The sequence below is a fragment of the Rhinolophus sinicus genome, linkage group LG15 (assembly GCF_036562045.2).
Source record: "Rhinolophus sinicus isolate RSC01 linkage group LG15, ASM3656204v1, whole genome shotgun sequence".
Lineage (NCBI taxonomy): Eukaryota > Metazoa > Chordata > Mammalia > Chiroptera > Rhinolophidae > Rhinolophus > Rhinolophus sinicus.
Genome location: NC_133764.1, coordinates 28,716,291 through 28,724,626, shown reverse-complemented (window position 1 = coordinate 28,724,626; position 8,336 = coordinate 28,716,291).

The following is an 8,336-nucleotide window of genomic DNA, read 5'->3' as shown; positions in this document are numbered from 1 at the left end:
GCCATGGATTGCTGCCTACCATGAGCACCTCCTCCCTGGCACTCCACCCACAGACAATCTCCTTGTAGGTGAAGGCCAAATCTTATCAGGCATTTTATTTTTTGGCACCCAACTTCTGTCTGTTGCCCAAACAGCATTAGAACTGCAATAATGGAAATTGAGAGGGGAAAAAAAAGGAACACCAGCAATCCTATTCCTGTCCCCTATCACGGTGTTGTTTTCCATTTTCTAGCTCTGTGTTAAGGATGAAGGGAACAGGCTCGTGGGGACATTGTTTGGTGATGGCTGCAGACATCCTAGGACCTGCCCCGGCCGACACCTCACTCTTACATTTCTGGGCACGAATAGACAGATAGACAGAGGTTCCATTTGCAGTCCAGTCTGCTGGCCAAGAAACAGACCACCAATAATGTGTGACCTGGGTTGTAAAGCTTGCTGTTTCCCTCCCACAGTGGCTTGGAGGGAATATGAGAGACCAGACTAATGGAATGAGGTTTGGATGAGTTGACAGGTAGCCAACAGATCTTTTGAAAAGGCCTAAGTAAGGGTCAAATAAGACAGAGATGTGACCTCTGGATTTGGCAGAGTGGAGATCATCAGTGATGTGATAAGAGCCGTGTCAGGGGAGCAGTGGCGGTAGGAGCCACTTTGGAGCAAGTTAAAGAGGATGATAGGAGAGGAAGAGAATTCTTTTGAGAAAGGAACAGCAAGAGTGAGGCTTGGGCCAGAGGGACGGGATGTTTCAGGAAGAGAGATATTCGAACATGTTTGTGTGTTGATGGGAAAGACCAGTCCAGAGGAAGAAATCGATTAGGCAGGAGAAAGACGGGAGACGACTACAGCGGTCAACTCCTAGGAAGCCAGAGAGTTTAGACCTTTGATTGGATCAAGGAAGAAAACAGAGGGCATGCATGCAAATGCCATAGGTAGTAGACGTGGAGCTGAGAGGCTGGGGGGATTTCTGTCTGGCTGGGCCAGCATTTCCAGGGAGGCATGAGATGAGGGGGAGAGAGGAATTGGGTATCTGAAGAGAGAGCAATCACCGTTATTTCAGAGAGTGGGAAAGTGAATTTACTCAGGAAATGCAGGCTTGCTGGCCAGAGTTGAGTGCCCATTTGAGGTCTATGATTATCAATTTAAAGTGGAAACACTGAGAGAGGGTAAAAGCAGAGAGAGTCCAGGTGGAAGCTGACGGTAGCTGTGGAGAGACGCAGATAAATTTGAGATAGAGTTTAGATGTGCCCAAGCTAGGACTTGCTCACGGATTGGCTATGACCAGGAAAGGAGGAAATCAAGAATAGCTCATTGTTCTTGACTCAAGCAAGTAAGTGGGTGGGCAGTGGTGCCACTGACTAAGACAGGGGTGGGAAGAGACCAAGAGCTCTGTTTGAGGAATGTGAACATGAGATGATTATCAGGCATCCACGAGAGAACAAACAGGCAGTTGGATAAGGCTGGAGCATAAGGGGGAGGCTCTGTGTTTTCTCCTCTGCTCTGGAATGTCTGAAAACTGTAATATGAGCTGAGCCTGAGCGTTCACCACCCTAACTTACAACAGAGAGAGGGAAGTGCTTTGTCAACTAGACTGCAAGCTCCTTGCAGGCAGAGCCTGGCTTTTGTTCACTGCTGTGCTTCTATCACCTTGCAGAGCACCTAGAAGATAATCAGTGTTTTCTGTCTGGACAGATGAATAACATCATGGTTCCCCTCTCCCCAGCCTCTGGAAACTGGGTGACTTTCTAAAGTCTGGGACAGATGTCTTCATAGCTTAATGAGAGAAGTCTTACTAATGACAATGATATGCTAATGATTAATAGTCAGGAAGGGCAATTACTCTATTGCTCTTCTGAGTAATCACTTAAATGGGTCACAGCATCGTTGCTCAGTGACATGAGTGGTAAGGAGGGTGGGGTGGATGATTTAGTTAAATGGGAGGGAGACAATTCCAATTCCACCAGTAAGCTGGGTTTGCTTTGTGACTTCAGGCTAGCTACTTGACTTCTCCAGCTCTTTTAATTTTTTGTTTTGTTTTGTTTTTTCAATGGGAGTGATAGAGAGCTGCCACCCCAAATGGCCACGCTAATAAAATCACGGCACCTCTGTGGCAAACAAGGGAACCTAATAAACCAGAGGCTGAGCATCAGTCCTCAGAAGTGGAGATGTTGTCTCCACTTTAGGAAACTTGCCTGGGGGTCCTGGGTACTGTGAAAGAGCCCAGTCGTTTTTTAGCCAAGAGACAACTATAGGACTCAGCCTTGAGGAAAGTAGATGGGAAATGTAGTCCGTGTTTGTTCTGCTCTTTGCCTGTGTGTCCCAGGGACCTGTTGGGAGTGTTTTCCATTTCCTCGGGCTAAACTGAGCAGGTGCAGCCTATGAGATGGAGACCTCTGCTAATCTCCTCTGGCCAAGTTACAAGCCCCATGATTGAAATCACCAGAGTTTCGTGAGGACCAGGTGCCTGAAGCACCTGTTGTGTGACACAGAAAAAAAGAAAAAGGAACTGGCATGGGACTGAGGAACAGAGATGCCACAAACATAGAGTCTTCCTACAAGAGTCAAGTGATGCCATGTGGCAGGCAGCCAGGTAAGCAGCCATAACACAATAGAGAGATGGAGGCTCACAGAACGTAAGGCATGGAAGGGCCTGCCTGACCTCCGTGATTTTATAGAAGAGGAAACCGAAGCCCAACTATGCTCATCCATTTATTCACCAGACATTTCTCAAGAGCCAATTGTACGCCAGGTGCTGGGCCGGTGTTTGGGTTAAATATTGCTGCACAACCCATCACCCAAAAACTCAGAGGCTTAGAACAACAGCCATTTTCTTACCGTTCACATTTCTGTGAAAGGGCAGGAAGGACCAGGAAGTGAGGATCATTGGGACCATCTTGGAGGCTGGGTGCCACACAAGGCCAGCCCCAGTTTCCAAGGGAGTCTCTATCTAGATGAGAGGAATGACCAAATCTTTGGCCATCTTTAATCCACCAGAGCCAGGCTCTAGGGATTTAGTAGAAGACAAATGAGAAGGGGCTTTGTGCTCACAGAGCTTATAGTCTAGAGGGACCACACAGAAAAATAGTGGCAGAGAATGGATGTGTCTATCATCTTCATTATATAGGTGACAAATCTGAGGCTCAGAAAAGATAACTAATATGCCCAAAGTCATACAGTGAGTAAGTGGTGGAGCTGAGACGAATCCTCAGACCCTTCTGACTCTAAGCCAAGCCCTTCTTTCCCTTATCCTGCTGCTCATTGTGTTACCACGTTAAATTTTAAAGAGGGAATACAAAATGGTATATCGTATAAAATAACAGTCATGGGAAACAATGGATGATTTTTAAAAGAACAGAAAGAAATATGTACAAAAATGTTGATAGTTGTTAACAGGTGGTAAGAAAATGAGTGAGTTTTTTTTCTTCCTTCTTTTAGGTTTCATTTTTTTTTTTTTTTTTTTTAATACTCTAATCTGAGCTTCTATCACTTTCATAGTAGAAAAGCCAGACCATTTCCTGCTGTGGTGGATCACACACCCAGCAGAAGAGAGTGGTGCTGGAGGGGAGGCTCGAGGGGGAGATGGGACAGTTGGGGAGGAGCCCTCCACCTGTGGATTTTGGTTCTTCCTTTGCTGTGTGGCATTCATTGTACTTCCAGTGTCTTTTTGGTTTTTCTGAAAGTCACCTTGTTGTTAACTAGCTCACCTGTGCAAACCAAGCTGTCCCCCCCCTTAGCTGAGGTTGGATGGAAGAACCTCCTGGGAAAGAAGAGCTGTGTTTCCCACGCTCCAGGGGTGGACAGAGCAGAGAAAACTAGAGGGCTGAAGTTTCCCCTTCTTAGTGGGAAATATCTATAATGCTGTTTTCTGGTCCAAGATCAAGGTGACTGCCTCTCAAATGAGTCTATGTACTGGGACAAGAGAGGATATTTGAAACGGATGCTTTTCTGGAAACTCCAAGATACGTAGTCACTGTAGATAAAAGCTGTTTGGTTATTTGAAATATTAGAGGTCTTCTTTGTTTTTTACAGCCATGTGATATCTTCTTTCACTTCTCTGTTTAAGGCATAAGCATATTACCCCATTGTCTTCCTGCATGCATTATGCTCCATGAACAGTAATTTTCCCTAGAAACATCTGATGTGGATATCTCCGATTTACAGATGAGGAAACAGGGGCGCAAGGAGTTTCAAAAGCTTCTCCAATGTCACATGGCTCAGAAATGACAGAGGCAAAACGTGAACCCAGGTCCAAATGATCCCAAAGCTGCTAGCCTAATGCTGCTTCCCTGAAAACAATATTACAATAACATTAAAAGACATTTGAAATCTTATATCCCTCCATTCCAACTTAAGATGGTAGTTTTAGGGGGATAGTGCAAGGTTCCCCTTTTTGAAAATGAACTTTGTATCAGAAACCTCTTATGCACCACTGCTGTAGTGGCCAGTTTTGTAAGTGCTCCAACGAGCTTCCAGCAGGTGCAATCTCACAGTGTCTTGCCTTGGGCCTGCAGTTGGCACCTGTCAGCCCCTGCCAAGGACATCTCTGTTGACACCCACTGGGTGCCAGGCCAGTGAATCCCAGAAGCAGGGCTCAGGCCCCTGTGTAGAGCCTTTCACCAGTGGGGGCAAAAACCATTGGATAAATGCCTCCCTCTTATTCCCCCACCCCACATGGTGGGTTCTGAGATGCTTTTCACAGGGCTTCTCAGTCCCCCCAAATCAAGCAGCCTGGAATGGGGTCACCCCAATAACACGTTATCAAACACCTCTGCCCCCATCCTTGCTTTGGCCCCTGAGCCTCAGGGGTGGTCCCTGGGCTCACACAGCCCCATAACATATTTGCATATGACCTTTTGTCTCAAGGTCGGCTTTCTGGGGAACCCTGGCCAAAACAGATTCAAACATTTTCCTAGTCTAAGCTCTCACCCAAACATAGACCATCTTTGTCTTCTGAATTGCATAGGTGTCAGTACAGCAGCCACAGGGAATAGCAAAGGCTAGCAATTCCACCATTTCCATTTACAGTTCTATTTAACAACCTGGTCAGGAGCTGACGTTTCCCACTGACTTCTAGCTACTCTATGTCAGAGTATATAAATCACCTTTTCAAGATTAAAAAAACCCAAGCAACTTCCTTCTATGTTTAGGTGGATGTTTATGTCATTAAATGGCCAGCTGAGCCTTCCCACTTCTGCTACTTAAGGGGTGATGTGTTCTGGTGGGGAGGAGAAATGCAGGGCTGCAGACAGCACATGTTAGCTGCACTGCAGACCCTTCATCCTGGAGTTAGAATTGTGCTCCAGAGTGATTCCGGGCAAGCTGCATATTGAATTTCCTGTGCTGGGGTGGATTGGAGGGCCTGGTGTTTGGCAGGAAGCAAGGATGCTGGGTGATGTCATGGTTATAGGGAAAGCGAGGAGTAACTGATGCCCCGGGCATTTGTTCTCTGTGAGAAGCACTGGGAGGCACAGAGTAAGCAGGAAAAGGGAGGGCAACGTCAATCCTTCAGCCTAGAAATTCCTTTCTGGCTCTGTTCCACATCAATTAGAAGCCACCATTCCCCCAACGGCCCTCGGAAAGACAGAGCTTCGAGACATTTATATTTAATAACCTCAGCTCTCACGTGCTAACCAGCAAAGTAAATAATCGACAGCACCTCGCCGGCTGCTGCGCCATAATCGCCCGGAAATAGTCACAGGGGCATCAGCCCACGTGTTGAGGCATCCTTAAAGCCCCTGAAGACAGCCCTCAAGTAGCCCCTCCCACTCCTGCTCCTTAAGGGGTGATGTGTTCTGGTGGGGACGAGAGATGTCTTAGGTCTCAGTGATGGTGGGAGTCTTCTGATTAGTAACAGGCTTTTATTTTAGAAGGAACCCCTGCCCCCACCCCCACCATCTCGGAGGCACCCAGGGGTGGTGCAGAGTGAGCAGAAAGTGTCAGAGTTTGTACAATCTCAGGTCATTCTCCATAAGGAACTGTGGGGGGGTGGGGGTGGGAAGGGCGAACCCAGGAGTTGAGTGTCTTTAAGGAACTCCAATTCTATGACCACCCTTGACCTTGTCATCACTCCTAATTGTTATGTGAAAAAATCTCACCTCCCCCATCCCACTCTGAATAGACACAAAGTCTGGCTCTTTCTTCTCTCCTGCCCCCACATATTTCCTCCTGTCCATCCCCTCCTCCTTGGATTTCCTTGTATCTCCCCATGATCCATCACTTCAACGCCTGTTGTCAACTGTTTTATATTTCTCCCATTCCTGACCCAATACCTTCCTGACCGGATTCTTCACACGTGGGCCCAGCTGCCAAGCCCCCAGATAACCATTCACCCCATTCTGTGGTCCTGGAGCCCCTAGGGCTGCCCAGAATTCTCCCTCTCAATCTGGCAGCTCCTTCTTTCATTCCTCTCAGTGGCTTTTCCAGTTCTTCACTGTTTCTCTCAAAGCTGCTGTTATCACCTCTCACCCACTCTCAAGAGATGACTTTCCTTCTTACTTCAGAGCTCAAAAATAAAAGCCAATAGGCAGGCATTTCCTCAACTTCCTCAGCAGCCTATGAATGAATGACACCCACACCCATTCTTATCTGCATCCACATCTTCACAGTGGAAGAGCAGACCCGCTTCCTGCCCCAGGCAACTCCCCCAACTCCTTGGGCCTCCTGAGACCCTGACCTGTCCTCCCCTGTCCAGCCTCTCCATGCTCTTGTCTAAGCGCTTCTCCTCAGCCCAGCCCTAGGAAGCCTCTGCATTTTCAGCCCCACCTACACTGCTTTGGTCCATGACCCCAATGACCTCCTCATTTTCAAATCCCAAAGTATACTGTTCAGAGTGCTTCTAAGGACCCTTCTGAGGCATATGTTGTTATTGACCACTCCCTCCTTCTTCAATCTATTCTCCTTTGATGACAGCTCTCTTAACTTGAGTGTTTACTACTTTTCTGCTTTCTCTTCTTAATAGCTTTCATCTGGCCACCTCTAAAACATTATTGGGGTTTTCCAGGGGCCTATTCTGTGCCCCATAGCTCCTGGGCTTACATTTGCGGAAGCCTATAGTGGTCTATCAACTTGTTGGTCTTTCTCTACTAGATCTAGTGCCAAAAGTTGACCATTTTTACACTTTTTTACAAGTACCTTCATCTCCATCCCCAGTACTTAGCACACCACCTGGCACGTACTGAGACCTCAGTGATTGCTCATTCATGGTGCAGCTTGTGGCACAATGGATCCCTAATGTTTTTTTAGATGTACAGGTGAGTCAACTTTTTTGTTTTCACATACTTCGTAACCATTTCTCCCTTCAAAAATGCAATGCAGTCTCGAAAAATTGAATTAAAAATCTTAGAGCATTTTTCAATTTAGACTTTCATGAGAAAATAGGGATTATCTTGAAAAGTCATAATTGGGAATAATTCAGGTGTACTAGAGCCTTTATAGGTGTAAGCTGAAACCTGGATTGTGAGAGAGATTGGGGTGATGGTTGGGGGAATGAGAGGGCAGATGCTACAGTAATAACTTGGGCTTGAATTTCTATGACTCCTACCTCTACTGTAGGTGACAAAATTTAGTTCACTTTGTACATGCTGTACAGATAAAGCAGCTATTTTGGGGACAAAGTAAGGAATCTTGCTTGATATCTAACTTTAGCATCCCAATCCCTGACCTTTGTCATAGGTCACACAATGAGTCACAGATGCCAAGCTCTAAAATCACTCTTGTTATTTGTAAGTTCAAAGTACGTATGTATATTCATATCTATATTCTTTATTTGATTTGATTTGCATGCCAGCTCAAGGAGGCAGAATTGTTATTATCCCATTTTATAGATGAGCAATCTGAGTGAGGCTCAAAGAGCTTTCATTACATCACTTGTCCAAGATCAAACAGATAATAAGTTAGAGCAATGGACCTTAAATCCAAGGCGGTGCTGCTATACTACTCTGTCTTTTGGTGAAGATTGGTGATATTTGCTTCTTTTGCCTTTTGAAGTTATCTGTTCTGTTTCTGGCAGCAGGAAAGGGCATTGCGGCAGGCACTGGAGCACAGCAGTTAGCAGCCCGATGCGTAGGGTCATGAACGTGGGCTCTTTCGCTGCTGAGCTTGGACGCATCACTATCCGCTGTGAGTTTCGGTTTCTGCAGCTTTAAAACAGAGAAATTAATAATCATACCTACCACACAGGGTTATTGGAAGGTTTCAATGAATTAGTATGTGTAAAAACCTTGACATAATGTCTGGTTCATAGTAACCTCTTCATAGGTCGGAAGTGTTACTATTATTATATGTTTGTTTATTTTTCAAAGCATCCATATTCCTCCCTTTTCAAAAAGAAGGGCTCTTTCTAA